This window comes from Coregonus clupeaformis, chromosome 7 (assembly GCF_020615455.1).
Source record: "Coregonus clupeaformis isolate EN_2021a chromosome 7, ASM2061545v1, whole genome shotgun sequence".
Lineage (NCBI taxonomy): Eukaryota > Metazoa > Chordata > Actinopteri > Salmoniformes > Salmonidae > Coregonus > Coregonus clupeaformis.
In genome coordinates this window covers 1,086,347-1,102,197 of record NC_059198.1, presented here as the reverse complement: position 1 = coordinate 1,102,197, position 15,851 = coordinate 1,086,347, and the positions used below count along the sequence as shown (strand labels likewise).

General features: G+C 46.7%; 1 long non-coding RNA gene across 1 annotated transcript in view; it reads left to right on the top strand.

Moving 5' to 3' along the window:
• Positions 1 to 13,129: 13,129 nt before the first annotated feature.
• Positions 13,130 to 15,851, top strand: part of LOC123491299 — a 116,474-nt gene continuing 113,752 nt past the window's right edge. Inside the window, exon 1 of the long non-coding RNA XR_006661269.1 lies at positions 13,130 to 13,863. This is a non-coding gene — a long non-coding RNA (uncharacterized LOC123491299). The remainder of the gene's footprint in view (positions 13,864 to 15,851) is intronic.

Here is a 15,851-nt window from a genome sequence, read left to right as displayed (position 1 = left end):
ATGTAAATAAAAAAGTATTTAATAAGATTATTTCATTCATTCAGATCTAGGATGTGTTATTTTAGTGTTCCCTTTATTTTTTTGAGCAGTGTATAAATATACAGTGCATTCGAGAAGTATTCAGACCCATTGACTTTTTCCACATTTTGTTACTTTACATACTTATTCTAAAATGGATTAAATTCGTTTTTTTTCCCTCATCAATCTATACACAATACCCCATAATGACAAAGTGAAAACAGTTTTTTTGAAATGTTTGCAAATGTATAAAAAAACAACAACTGAAAAACCTTATTTACCTAAGTATTCAAACCCTTTGCTATTAGACTCCAAATTGAGCTCAGGTGCATCCTGTTTGCATTGATCATCCTTGAGATGTTTCTACAACTTGATTGGAGTCCACCTGTGGTAAATTCAATTGATTTTACATGATTTGGAAAGGCACACACCTGTCTATATAAGGTCCCACAGTTACCAGTGCATGTCAGAGCAAAAACCAAGCCATGGCGTCGAAGGAATTGTCCGTAGAGCACGGAGACAGGATTGTGTCGAGGCACAGATCTGGGGAAGGATACCCAAAAAATCTGCAGCATTGAAGGTCCACAAGAACAATGTGGCCTCCAAATTTATATATATTTAAATGGCTTTTTATTTGAATTTCATGTAATGGACATACACAAAAAAGTCCAAATTGGTGAAGTGAAATGAAAATAATAACTTGTTTCAAAGAATTCTAAAAAATAAATCACGGAAAAGGGCTGCGTGCATATCTATTCACCCCCTTTGCTATGAAGCCCTTAAATAAGATCTGGTGAAACCAATTACCTTCAGAAGTCACATAATTAGTTAAATAAAGTCCACCTGTGTGCAATCTAAGTGTTACATGATCTGTCACATGATCTCAGTATTTATACACCTGTTCCGAAAGGCCCCAGAGTCTGCAACACCACTAAGCAAGAGGCACCACCAAGCAAGCGGCACCATGAAGACCAAGGAGCTCTCCAAACAGGTCAGGGACAAAGTTGTGGAGAAGTTCAGATCAGGGTTGGGTTATAAAAAAATATCTGAAACTTTGAACATCCCACAGAGCACCATTAAATCCATTATTTAAAAAAAATTGAAAAAATATGGCACCACAACAAACCTGCCAAGAGAGGGCCACCCCACCAAAACTCACGAACCAGGAAAGGAGGCCATTAATCAGAGAGACAACAAAGAGAACAAAGATAACCCTGAAGGAGCTGCAAAGCTCCACAGCGAAGAATGGAGTATCTGTCCATAGGACCACTTTAAGCCGTACACTCCACAGAGCTGGGCTTTACGGAAGAGTGGCCAGAAAAAAGCCATTGCTTAAAGAAAAAAATTAGCAAACACGTTTGGTGTTCGCCAAAAGCCATGTGGGAGACTCCCCAAACATATGGAAGAAGGCACTCTGGTCAGATGAGACTAAAATTGAGCTTTCTGGCCATCAAGGAAAACGCTATGTCTGGCGCAAACCCAACACCTCTCATTACCCCGAGGTGGCAGCATCATGCTGTGGGGATGTTTTTCATCGGCAGGGACTGGGAAACTGGTCAGAATTGAAGGAATGATGGATGGCACTAAATACAGGGAAATTCTTGAGGGAAACCTGTTTCAGTCTTCCAGAGATTTGAGACTGGGACAGAGGTTCCCCTTCCAGCAGGACAATGACCCTAAGCATAGTGCTAAAGCAACACTTGAGTGGTTTAAGGGGAAACATTTAAATGTCTTGGAATGGCCTAGTCAAAGCCCAGACCTCAATTCAATTGAGAATCTGTGGTATGTCTTAAAGATTGCTGTACACCAGCGGAACCCATCCAACTTGATCCCAGTGGCTAGATGTGCCAAGCTTATAGAGACGTACCCCAAGATACTTGCAGCTGTAGTTGGTGCAAAAGGTGGCTCTACAAAGTATTGACTTTGGGACGGGTGAATAGTTATATACGCTCAAGTTTTCCGTTTTTTTGTCTTATTTCTTGTTTGTTTCACAATAAAAAATATTTTGCATCTTCAAAGTGGTAGGCATGTTGTGTAAATCAAATGATACAACCCCCCAAAAATTCATTTTAATTCCAGGTTGTAAGGCAACAAAATAGGAAAAATGCCAAGGGGGGTGAATACTTTCGGAAGCCACTGTATCTCTCTCTCTCTCTCTCTCTCTCTCTCTCTCTCTCTCTCTCTCTATCTCTCTCTCTCTCTCTCTCTCTCTCTCTCTCTCTTTCTCTCTCTCTCTCTCTTGTATGATTTTTAAGTAATTAATTTGCATTTTATTGCATGACATAAGTATTTGATACATCAGAAAAGCAGAACTTAATATTTGCTACAGAAACCTTTGTTTGCAATTACAGAGATCATACATTTCCTGTAGGTCTTGACCAGGTTTGCACACACTGCAGCAGGGATTTTGGCCCACTCCTCCATACAGACCTTCTCCAGATCCTTCAGGATTCGGGGCTGTCGCTGGGCAATACGGACTTTCAGCTCCATCCAAAGATTTTCTATTGGGTTCAGGTCGGGAGACTGGCTAGGCCACTCCAGGACCTTGAGATGCTTCTTAGGGAGCCACTCCTTAGTTGCCCTGGCTGTGTGTTTCGGGTCGTTGTCATGCTGGAAGACCCAGCCACGACCTATCTTCAATGCTCTTACTGAGGGAAGGAGGTTGTTGGCCAAGATCTCGCGATATATGGCCCCATCCATCCTCCCCTCAATACGGTGCAGTCGTCCTGTCCCCTTTGCAGAAAAGCATCCCCAAAGAATTATGTTTTCACTTCCATGCTTCACGGTTGGGATGGTGTTCTTGGGGTTATACTCATCCTTCTTCTTCCTCCAAACACGGCGAGTGGAGTTTAGACCAAAAAGCTCTATTTTTGTCTCATCAGACCACATGAACTTCTCCCATTCCTCCTCTGGATCATCCAGATGGTCATTAGCAAACTTCAGACGGGCCTGGACATGCGCTGGCTTGAGCAGGGGGACCTTGCGTGCGCTGCAGGATTTTAATCCATGACGCCGTAGTGTGTTACTAATGGTTTTCTTTGAGACTGTGGTCCCAGCTCTCTTCAGGTCATTGACCAGGTCCTGCCGTGTAGTTCTGGGCTGATCCCTCACCTTCCTCATGACCATTGATGCCCCACGAGGTGAGATCTTGCATGGAGCCCCAGACCGAGGGTGATTGACCGTCATCTTGAACTTCTTCCATTTTCTAATAATTGCGCCAACAGTTGTTGCCTTCTCACCAAGCTGCTTGCCTATTGTCCTGTAGCCCATCCCAGCCTTGTGCAGGTCTACAATTTTAACCCTGATGTCCTTACACAGCTCTCTGGTCTTGGCCATTGTGGAGAGGTTGGAGTCTGTTTGATTGAGTGTGTGGACAGGTGTCTTTTATACAGGTAACGAGTTCAAACAGGTGCAGTTAATACAGGTAATGAGTGGAAAACAGGAGGGCTTCTTAAAGAAAAACTAACAGGGATGTAGCTCAGTTGGTAGAGCATGGTGTTTGCAACGCCAGGTTTGTGGGTTCGATAAAATAATGTATGCACTAACTGTAAGTCGCTCTGGATAAGAGCGTCTGCTAAATGACTAAAATGTAAAATGTAATGTAAATGTCTGTGAGAGCCGGAATTCTTACTGGTTGGTAGGTGATCAAATACTTATGTCATGCAATAAAATGCAAATTAATTACTTAAAAATCATACAATGTGATTTTCTGGATTTAGTCTCTCACAGTTGAAGTGTACCTATGATACAAATTACAGACCTCTACATGCTTTGTAAGTAGGAAAACCTGCAAAATCGGCAGTGTATCAAATACTTGTTCTATATCGTGGAGCTCCGCCCCATAGGGGAGCTCTGCTCCTAATGGTTTACCCTCTGCCCTAAGGCAGCAGCAGCCTGAGACAAAATTATGCACACACCTACAGCCAATAGGAGTACAGGTGTCCCTATAAGAGGGGACGCTTCCCCTCAATCAGCCTCCCTTTTTCTTCAGCGACTGGACTAGACTGAAGAAGCCAAGAAGAGACGAAGAGAAGACTCAGGACGAAGATAACGCCGTCGATTTTCCAGATCATCGACGTCGTCCTACAATGAGCACACCAAGCTTATCCATAGGGTAAGTATTTAACAAAAGCTCTTTTCAGAGCTCAATGTCGCTGTTCCCCTTGGCGGCTGTCGACCCCCCCGACATATGTTTCGTGGGTTGAGGGACACAGCACGCCAGGGACAGCTTCATTAATCCCCCACTATGCGCCTGCTGCGCCTCCTTTTGAAGGAGTGGAAGCAGCGTTGGGCATTTTTAGGGAGGATATCCCTCTTGAGGATGTGCTATCAGTGTTAGTCTCAGCTTCTGAGGCATCATCTGTAGGCGCTGACTCAGGAGATGACAGGGCTATTGGGGAAGAAATGAATATTCTATTGGAACAATTCAATACACTGACCCAGATGTTTAACACCCCTTTTCCTTCGGGGAAATTGTGAGGTCATTACATCCCTGGATGATGACGCCACAGCCTCTCTGTGCCTGAATTCTAAGGTCTCATTGAGTGGGCTGCTAAACAGCGGGAGATTAAGCTGCCCCCCATTCCCTCCAACCCGGAAGTGGATATGAGGAAGGGCGGCCGTTACTCCGCTACAGCTTGGCGTCAGACGGCGGCCTCCAGCAGCAAGGGAGCGGGCCTCGCCCCCCTGCAGCGCCAGCGGTGCCGGCGAGAGAGGTCATTAAAGCGTCATCCTGGCATCACCCGAAGGGCGGCCAGAAGAGACGCCGTTTATGACAGGCGAGGGGGAGAGAACGGAAGACGGCACAGCGCCTGCTGTGACCGAGCCCACTGTCCCCCCCACTCTACCGTTGAGTGTATGGAGGAGAATGTTTTTGTTGATGTGTGTAATAAAGAGTTGGCTCTACTTGACACTGTCAAAAAGAGCCCCTTTTCCATAATACATCCGAGAGCGTTCGACCTTCCTCACTCTCGCTCTCTCTCTTACCACTATGAGTGCAGCTCAGCCCACCATGGTGCGTTGCTGAATGCACACATAAGGCAGGTATATAAAAGGTATTAAGTGTACCTTATAAAGACCTCACTTTACAAACTCCTAGGAGTGCTGTAGTGAGTGTCTCACATAGCAGGCTGCAGTCTCAGCCAGATAATGGCATGATGACGCGACCGCTATTCGGGACGGCGCTCTGTTTCAGGCTAACGCCTCAGTCAGTGCAGTTCAGACCCGTGCTGCGTTCACGGAGGGCCTGATTACTACGGTTACGGGCGTAACCAACGTATCGGTGCCCCCGTTTCTCTCAGAACGCGCTGATAATAACCACATTGGGGATGGCGAACTATCACAGACTAAGGTCTCTGTTAGTACGACCCAGACCCATGCTGCGTTCAGGAAGGGCCCGATTACCACGGTCACGAAGGTGCCCAGTGTATCGGCGCCCCCACCTTTTTCTGAACGCGCCCAGGCTCACCACACTGAGTGTAGTTCAGCCCACCAGAGGTGCAGAGCTGAACGCACACAGGAGGTGAAAGGAGGAATAATACCTAGACGCCGTCTTGGTTTATCTCAAAGAGACCTCACATTACAGACTCCAAGGAGTACTGTAGTGAGTGCCTCTCATAGCAGGCTGCAGTCTCAGTCAGGAGACATGATGACGCAGCCGCTAGTTGGGGATGGCGCACTATCGCAGACTAAGGTCTCGGTTAGTGCGATTCAGACCCATGCTGCGTTCACGGAGGGCCCGATTACCACGGTGACGAAGGTTCCCAGTGTATTGGCGCCCCCACTTCTTTCTGAACGCGCTAATACTCACCACACTGAGCGTAGTTCAGCCCACCAGAGGTGCAGAGCTGAACGCACACAGGAAGTGAAGGGAGGAAAGATACCAAGACACCGTCTTGGCTTATCTCAAAGAGACCTCACATTACAGACCCCAAGGAGTACTGTAGTGAGTGTCTCTCATAGCAGGCTGCAGTCTCAGTCAGGAGACATGATGACGCAGCCGCTATTTGGGGATGGCGCACTATCGCAGACTAAGGTCTCGGTTAGTACGAGCCAGACCCATGCTGCGTTCACGGAGGGCCCGATTACCGCGGTCACCAAGGTGCCCAGAGTATCGGCGCCCCAGGCATCGTAACACAGCAGCTATCTGGGGACGGCGCATTATCGCAGACCAAGGTCTCGGTTAATGCGATTCAGACCCATGCTACGTTCACGGAGAGCAGGATTACTAGCGTTATGGGTATAACCAAAGTATCAGCTCCCCTGACAGAACGAGCCAGTACTCACCACACTGAGCGTGAATCAACCCACCAGGGGTGCAGAGTTGAACACACACAGAAGGTGAAAGTTAAGAAGGTATCAAGGCGCCGCCTTGTTTTACCTCATAGAGACCTCATACTACAGACTTCTAGGAGTACTGTAGTGAAGGGCTCTGATAGCGAATTGCAGTCACCTAAGATGACGCAATCGCTCACTGGGGGTGGTGCCCTGCCGCAGGCTGTGGCCTCGGTCAGCGCAATTCAGACCCGCGATGCGTTCAAGGAGGGCAGCAATACGACGGTTACGGGTTTAACCGACGTCCCTACTCCTCTTTCTTTCTCAGAACGCATTTCCTCTCCCTTTCACAGGAGGCCCACCTTGGGCTGTTCCACCACTTCAATGTTGGGGAACAGTGGCGGTAAGGGCCATAGAGGAATACAGGTCCTTCCTACTGGATGCACCACAGATTCGCGCCCAGCCACTTTCTCTGCATTGCTGGCTGTGGCGAAGAGCAAAGGAACAAAGGGCTATATTCGCCTTATTTCCTAGTGCCCAAAAAGACGGGGGGAGTGAGGCCGATTTTGGATTTACGCATTCTCAACGAGAGCATAACCAAACGGCCCTTCCGAATGCTAACGACAAAACGTCTGCTGGAATGTGTCCAGAGAGGGGACTTTTGTACGAGCATAGACCTAAAGGACGCGTACTTTCATGTGCCGGTTCAGCCGCGTCACAGGAAGTTTCTGCGGTTCGCCTTTCAAGGGGTGGCGTACGAATACACGAGAATGCCATTTGGGTACGCCCTGGCACCTCGCACATTTTCCAAGTGTGTGGAGGCGGCATTGGAACCGTTGCGTCGTCAGGGAATACGGCTACTAGCCTACCTGGACGACCTACTGATTCTCGCCCCGTCAGCAGAGCTGGCGATCACTCACACAACACAGACAGTGATGCATCTCACAAGTCTGGGGTTTGCTGTGAATTGGAAAAAGAGCGCGCCCTGGCCCACTCATCAGATTGTCTACCTGGGGATACAGCTAGACACTGTGAGGATGAGGGCTCGAATTTCGGACCCCCGAAGGGTAGCCTTGTTGCTAGCCCTAAGGAAGTGTCGTCCGAATCACACGGTGACGGCGCTGTCGATCATGTCACTTTTGGGTCTCATGTCGTCAGCCCACTCTGTGGTTCTGCTGGGACTCCGGCACATGCGCAGGACGCAGTGATGGTTCGCCCAACTAAGACTAGACCCATTGCGTCAACGTCATCAGTTGGTGGTGGTTCCCCTCTCGCTCAGTGCAGACCTAAACTATTGGAGAAACTCGCGCGTTCTCACGCACGGAGTCCCGATAGGAAAGGTGTCCTCTCACATCCCAGTATTCACGGATGCGTCCCTGACGGGATGGGGAGGGACATGTCAGACACAAGCGATAGGAGGTGTGTGGCCTCAATCAGGTCGTCACATCAACCTCCTGGAGTTGGAAACGGTTCGACTGGTTCTGACCCACTTCGCGTCTACCCTTCGGGGTCACGATGTGCTGGTCTGGTCAGACAACCGGACCACAGTAGCCCACATAAATCGCCAGGGAGGAGTCAGGTCTCCTGCTCTCCATCGGGCGGCAGAGGAATTGTGGCTGTGGGCTCACGAGCACCTTCGCTCATTGAGAGCAGCACACATTCCGGGCTACTTGAACGTAGGAGCAGACCTCATGTCAAGAGGGGGTCCTCGAGACGACGAGTGGTGTCTGCATCCAGACATTGTTCTCCAGATTTGGGAACAATTCGGGAGAGCCGAGGTGGACCTATTCGCGTCACGCGTGAACGCGCAATGTCCTCTGTGGTTCTCTCTGAGGGAACAGGACGAACCGCCACTGGGAAGGAACGCCTTTGCGCACCAACCGTGGCCGAGAGTTCTCCTGTATGCATTCCCTACGCTGTCCTGCATTCTCCCACTGCTAGCCAGGGTGAGGTCAGGGGGCTGTCAGTGATACTGATAGCGCCCGATCGCCCGGGGGCTCTGTGGTTTGCGGAGATGAGTCAGATGTTGATAGCGCCACCTTGGCCAATTCCACATCGACGGGACGCGTTGTCTCAGGCGGCTGGCACGATAGGGAAATTGCCCATAATCGGCCAACCACTGAAGGCCTGGCTGCTGAGAGGGACAGGCTAGAGCGCCGTGGGTTATCTGATGCAGTGATCAGGACCATACAGGGTTCACGTGCCAGTTCCACTTCTAAGATGTATGCCAGTAGATTGAACGTGTTTTCACGATGGTGTGTCACACAAAGTGTGGACCCCATGAGCTGTCAGGTGGAGAGTATTCTCTCTTTTCTGCAGCTCATGTTTGATAAGCAAAATCGCCTGCCACGATTAGAGTGTTTGCAGCAGCGATTTCAGCTTGTCATGAGGGTTTTGGCAGAGACAATGTCTTTAGTCACCCTCTAGTGAAACGCTTCCTATTAGGAACGCGGCGACTTAGGCCAACACCTAGAGTCACGCTTCCTCAGTGGGATTTGGCTTTGGTACTCGAAGCGCTATGTAAGTCGCAGTTCGAGCCATTGAATCAAATACCCCTCAAGATGCTGTCTATCAAGACAGCACTGTTGCTCGCTTTGACTACAGCTAAGCGGGTCAGTGATTTGTGTGCTCTTTCGACGAGACCTGACTGCCTGGCCATCAATGGTGACCTGAGCAGAGCAGTGTTATGTCCTAACCCGGCATTTGTGCCGAAGGTTATTAAGAGTTCATATAGGTCACAGACCGTGGAGCTGTGGGCTTTTTCTCCTCCTCCTCATAGAGAGAGGAGTGAGGAAATGCTCCATCGCCTGTGCCCGGTACGCACTTTGGCGAGTTACGTCGAGCGCACAGCAGCGATTAGGTCATCGCCTCAGTTGTTTGTGTGTCACGGTGCGGCTGCACTAGGTAGACCACTTTCAAAACAGAGGCTGTCTCACTGGCTTTGTGAAGGCATTGAGACAGCTTATGAGGTAGCAGGGCGGCAATTGCCTCAGGGTATCAGAGTTCACTCCACTCGTGGAGTAGCGGCTTCTACTGCCCTTTTCAGAGGAACGGGAGTAGAGGATATCTGTAGAGCAGCATCCTGGTCGACGCCGTCTCCATTTATCCGTTTCTATCTCTTAGATATGTCTTCCAATTCTCTGGCTCGATCTGTACTCAGCGTGGCTGAAGGGAGATCTTGAGCAAGAAGGAGAGGAGAAGCAGGACTGTGGACACAGGTTTCCATCAGGTCCGCTTTGGTTAGGAAGACGTGTTTTTGACAGATGTGTTTTCTAACTCTTTGGCTCGGTCTGTACTCAGCATAGCTGAAGGGAGATCTGGAGCTAGGAAGAGAGGGAAAAGCAGGACTATGGACTGGGTTTCCATCAGGTCCGCTTTGGATAAGAAAACATATTTTGTGGCATGAATCCTGACTGACAGGCTCAGTACAGTAGAGGCATGCGTGGATTAACAGAATATGAGGTCATCTATCTGCTCGTTCAGTTAGTATGACTCATGTTTTTGTTCCTGCCCACTAATCTCTGGGATTCCATTGAGTGAGTGAGGCGGTCTACCGCGTTCATAATGTAGAGTGACATTTGATGTCATTCCATTAGTGGTCGGTAGTGTTTTCACGGGATATTGAGGCACATCTATCTGCTAGTACAGATTAGTATGGCTTCTATTCTGGTGATCTGCCCACTAGTCATTGGCATTGCCATTGGACTAGGTGGGGCGGGTCTTTTAACCGATGACGCGGTATATTGTGACGCCCGTAGGGTTTTTAGTTGCAGTACTGCGGGACTCGGTTACAGCCATTGCTGGGCCTGACTTTCGTTTTGATGGGAAGTGTTAGGCTCGGCAGGGAGTACATTTTGGGAGCGCTACGCTCCGCCTTAAACCATTAGGAGCAGAGCTCCCCTATGGGGCGGAGCTCCACGATATAGAACGATTAGTTACCGGAGTGTAACTCCAGTTCTATGAGTGGAGCGGAGCCCCATAGGACTTAAGGCCCTGCCGACCCTCTCTAGTCTCGCTGAAGAAAAATATCTCGGGAGGCTGATTGAGGGGAAGCGTCCCCTCTTATAGGGACACCTGTACTCCTATTGGCTGTAGGTGTGTGCATAATTTTGTATCAGGCTGCTGCTGCCTTAGGGCAGAGGGTAAACAATTAGGAGCAGAGCTCCCCTATGGGGCTCCGCTCCACTCATAGAACTGGAGTTACACTCCGGTAACTAATCGTTCTCCCCACTGTATATATATGTGTTTGTGTGTATGCACGCAAATCAATAGAATGTATGCTTCCATTACAGGCTTATCAGGCTACCTCATTGTCACTCTCATTTTGGAATGTATGGAGTGTTAATGTAATGTGCTCTCTGGCAGACAGACAGCGTTCCATAGACTGTAGCCTACAAGGAAGCGGTAAATATGCAGCTGTTCCTAATTACTGTTTCTAGAACATGCGTGCATGCCATGATAGAGTTCCTTAATGTTTTATGACAACCAGGGGAATACTTAAAAAATGCCATTCCTACTTTGCTGATGAACAACTACAAGGAAATGTAATCCCCCAAGGCCACAATGAAAACAAATGAAATCATTATGGGTGTTAATTATTGTACATTGTTGACGGCATCACAATTCATTGCTTATATAATATTATACGTATTATCTAATTGCTCTTCACTTTATGTATACCCATATATCCAATATGTAGACAATGTAGATGTTCAGATAGACAGTTTCTCACAAAAGTCAGTTTCTCACAAAATGTACAATTAAGTAGGCTATGATATTCTATTCTATTCTATTCTATTCTGGAGCACCTAAACATTTCCAATACCTTCTTCCCTCACTATTTTTCGTCCTCCAAAGGAAAGAAAAAAAACCTTCACGGCAGTGGCTAAGGAATGCGAGACAGGAATGCTGTTGAGTTACTATAAAGGGAGTTTGATCACCGAAAACAATGTCTTTGTGTTTTCATCCAGGGCTCTAGTCACGCAATGCTGTGTGTGCAATCCACCGACAACTTTTTAACCCGGCACACAAGAAAGCGATCAAGTACCTGCAATTGACAGAATCGCGTGCAATTCAGGTACTCCAGGATTGCTCTGGTTTGGAAAGGCGTGCAGACAGGGCATGTAGGAAAATCTGTACCAGATCTTTTTTTCAGTAGCTCCCGTTGAAATGTTTCTATTCTCATTTATTATGGACACTTAAGGATGCTTAGAATAAGTGTTGGTAACGCTTTATAATTTACATTTACATTTTAGTCGTTTAGCAGACGCTCTTATCCAGAGCGACTTACAGTTAGTGAGTGCATACATAAAAAAAAAAATCATACTGGCCCCCCGTGGGAATCGAACCCACAACCCTGGCGTTGCAAACGCCATGCTCTACCAACAGACTACATCCCTGCCGGCCATTCCCTCGCCTACGCTGGACGACGCTGGGCCAATTGTGCGCCGCCCCATGGGTCTCCCGGTCGCGGCCAGCTACGACAGAGACCACTGCGCCACTCGGGAGGTATAATAATAGAATTTAATGAGGAAGCCATTATAAATGCTTATTACATTTTTATTTTTCTATTATTAGTTTATAAATATCATAACACTAATTCATGAAATGTATTATAAAGTGTTACCAAAATTACAAATTGTCCCCCGCCCCCCAACTCCCTTCCTCCATATCAGTTGTTGTCATTGTTCATTTACAAGCCTCACTTTCAAAGCAGGCTACATAATAGAAATTGCTAGATGAGTACAAGCAGTAGTTGTAGTCTCTGTGTTGGGCATTTGGACACAGTCAGTGATCATTACCCTACACAACACTTCTGGAAGAAAAACACAACAGTTAAAGTAGCTATAGTTCTTATTCATTATGATCTAAAAGGCAAAACTGATCCTATATCAGCACTTCATATATCATTTTCCATGAGGGGGAAATACAGCCCTTTAACCATTCCCATGGAATCCATTCCTTATTTTCCAGCATTAGAACTTCTGATTCCAGAAATAAAAGCTATATCCTGGAGGTGGTTAAGACATTAAAGTAGGTAGTGAGGTAACTAAGGAAGACAAGCGGTTCATTCATGGGAAGGTGATTCAAGGCACCGACAACCCTCATATATTCCTGGAACGACAGCAGATCACTATTACTCACTCTACTGACCTTAGGCGCACACACGCTAGGCTATGTCACATGCTAGGCTATGTCACAACAATATGTCCCTTCAGATTGAGGAGTGGAGCTGGTCTGGAGTAGCCATGAATTCACTTTTTATAATTGAATGTTAAATGGGAGATTCCTTGCTAATTATTTACGTCAAATTGTGTCTTTAATGTTGGCTGTATTGTTCATATACCACATGTATCCTTATAGTTTTAGGCAAACAATATTTTGCTCATGGGTATATACAGTATCTTGCTCATCCAAATAGGTCATTTCTGAACCATATAGTAGGCTATACATTTGGCTGAAGACCATCCCCAGATAGCTTCTTTAAACGCTAAAACATGAAAATTAAAGGGGAAAACAATACTTTACCAGTGTGTAACAAAGTGAGTGCATGCATTAATAATGTCAACATTAAAGGTATCATCTACTCTTCTTTTCATTATCCTATTGCTTGGATCTATGATTTCACCCTAAATATGTTTGTGGTTAATAACAATTATAGGCTTATGTGAAAGTATATTTATGTAGCTAGCTTTAAGTCACACTTCACAGACGTGGTATCAAACAACTAAAAGTTTTACACTACATTTCCCATCAAGCTTTGCTTCCCTACGTCAGGTAAAGCCTGGCATGCAGTGTGCTGTACTACGCTAAGCATGGTTTAGTGCAGCTTCGGCTCTCGGGGAGGACGCTTGATGCGTGTGTGTGGATGAAGAACGGTCGCGATCCCAAGCAGCGAACCCGCCAGTGTGCTGTGTTTCTGCTCAGGATATTACTTATCACTCAGGATTATAAGGACGTCACATTTAGAATTGATCATATGGATTTGTCTGTTGCCTTCATCACTGGAGCATTTTGAAACCGTTCTTCTCAGGACGCGCGCATAGAGAGGATTCATCTCTCCAATTAGTGGAGCCTGGAGAGAAGTAGTAGGCTACACATGAGGCAATTGTTGTTATTTTTTAAACTGGAATTTATTAGCATACAAAGTTTTTCTGGATTCAATACAACCTTTATTGATTGTTCTACTGGATAGCCTGCTGTGTCATGTTGTCTTTTATGCGGAATGTATGTCAAGCTAGAGCGTTCGCATTGACACCCAACTCCAGGACAAGAGAGGTCCGGTGCAGGGACTCCTATGGTCGGACACAGACACACCGGTCAATGGGTCTTTTGAGGATAGCCTATTTGCAGTGACCGATGGCTGAAGTTCAGCGGTTACCAATGGAAATAATACGCACAATGCTGGATCACTACGATATTGGATGATTTGCAGGATGGTTTGAACAGTGCAATGGGATTGGATAGGATATTTTTGTGGTGCATTTTTGGGGAATTGGTACCCATATTTTGGATGTCTACGCGGAATGGATTATCCCATTACGCACTCCCAAATGGATTATTACATGACAGGTACAGTGGAATTCTTAGTCCTCTTTTTTGCTGTTCGGGTATTTCAAACGTTTTACAATTTTAGCTCAGTATAGTGTTTCCTAGTGTAACGTTGTGGGGAAAGCTCAGAGACCGTATGGAATAACATGGTATCTTGTAATGCAGGAGTTGATACCGAATGTCATGGGATGTTTGATAGATACTATGTAAGGAGGCTTTGATTGTTGATAACTTTTCCTAACATCTCCTATAGTTCACCTGTTCGTTGTTCCTCTGGATAGGCTACACCCGCCCAGTTATTTTTTAGCTGAATGCTCGCAGCCAGCGCGCGCCAAGCATGCCAAGTCTCCATGCAAATGCCTCTGTGACTGACGTTACGCCTGTATGTAACACATATTACAAATGGTTTGCAGTGTCGTATAATTGATAAGAGCAATATATCTTTGAAGCCCCCTTGAGTTGAAACCCTGTCATGAGCGAGTGTTCAAGTGCTTAACTTGAATTTTCTCACAGCGTTTGACCCATGCACCTGCGCTCGAGGTGCGTGCCACTACCCAGGTGTGCTATGATTTAAGACCCCCCCCCCCCCATAAAAAATTTAATAATAATAATAATAATAATAATAATAATGGAAAGAGCAGGTGTTGTTAATGTTTTGTGCACTCAGTGTATATCTCTAAGGGTTTATTGTGTGCCAGCGAGGCTTGTCACATTTACATTTACATTTTAGTCATTTAGCAGACGCTCTTATCCAGAGCGACTTACAGTTAGTGAGTGCATACATTTTACATACTGCCTGTCACCTTTCCCATATCACTCTACTCAGCTGTGACTAAATAACTTGGAGTGGTTGCTATGACACAGGGAAGCCTTTCAATGTAACTGTCATCATACATGCTAATTCTGTCATGCAGACGATTTAGGCCTACACATGCAATGGGTAAAAATTGGTAATTGCATGGTTACAGACTATGTGAAATGTAGTCTATTCATTCTCCTTCATATGTATATCACCTGCTGTGGTCCAATTATTTCAAACATTTGATTTGGGATTAAGTGGTCACCATACCAAAATATTGGTCTCACTTTTCCCCATTGTCATTTAGGACATTGTGAGATAAATGCTGTTTTGTGTGTGTGCCTGTTTACATGTTGATAGCCAGTGAACCTTATCTGTGGTTGAAGCACTGTGTTTCCTCTGTAGATCTGTGTGTCCCATGGACTTCTGACCAGTAGGCTACAGCTTGATAACTGGATACAATGTTTACCATGGTGTACTGCAGTACTTCTGCCAATGAGGAGAAATGCTCACAACTCATTATGAGCAACTCCTGAGTCCTCTGTGTCACTTCGAATGGTTTGTCATTTCAAAGCTGTTAAGTCTCTTTATTCTACGTCTCTGGGAGCTCTGGGTTGCACATAAAGTACATGGGTTAAGACAGTCTCTCTTTCTTTCTCGCTTTCTCTCTTTCTCTCTCTCTCTCTCTCTCTCTCTCTCTCTCTCTCTCTCTCTCTCTCTCTCTCTCTCTCTCTCTCTCTCTCTCTCTCTCTCTCTCTCTCTCTCTCTCTCTCTCTCTCTCTCTCTCTCTCTCTCTCTCTCTCTCTCTCTCTCTCTCTCTCTCTCTCTCTCTCTCTCTCTCTCTCTCTAGACACCTCCTCAGTCCTTAAGAAGCATCTCCTCTCCTAACCCCTCCACCCCTCCATCCCGCTCCTTCTCCACCTCCAGCAGTAAATAATTCAGTCTATTGTTGAGGTCCGGGGACAGAGACCCTACTATATGCCTGCCTGTATACACCATAGAGGGCAGAGCATCCCCCCCCCCCCCCCCCGCACCCGCACCCCTACCCCTCCAACCCCCTGCAACCCCTCCCCCATTAAAATCTTCCCCAAACAAGACCCCCTTTCTCCTCTGAAGAGGGACCCTCTGTCCAACACCAAGTGACTCTCATGGAGGCCATTGACGGTGGGACACTTGCCTCCACAAAAGGAGCTGGAGTGTCAAATAAACT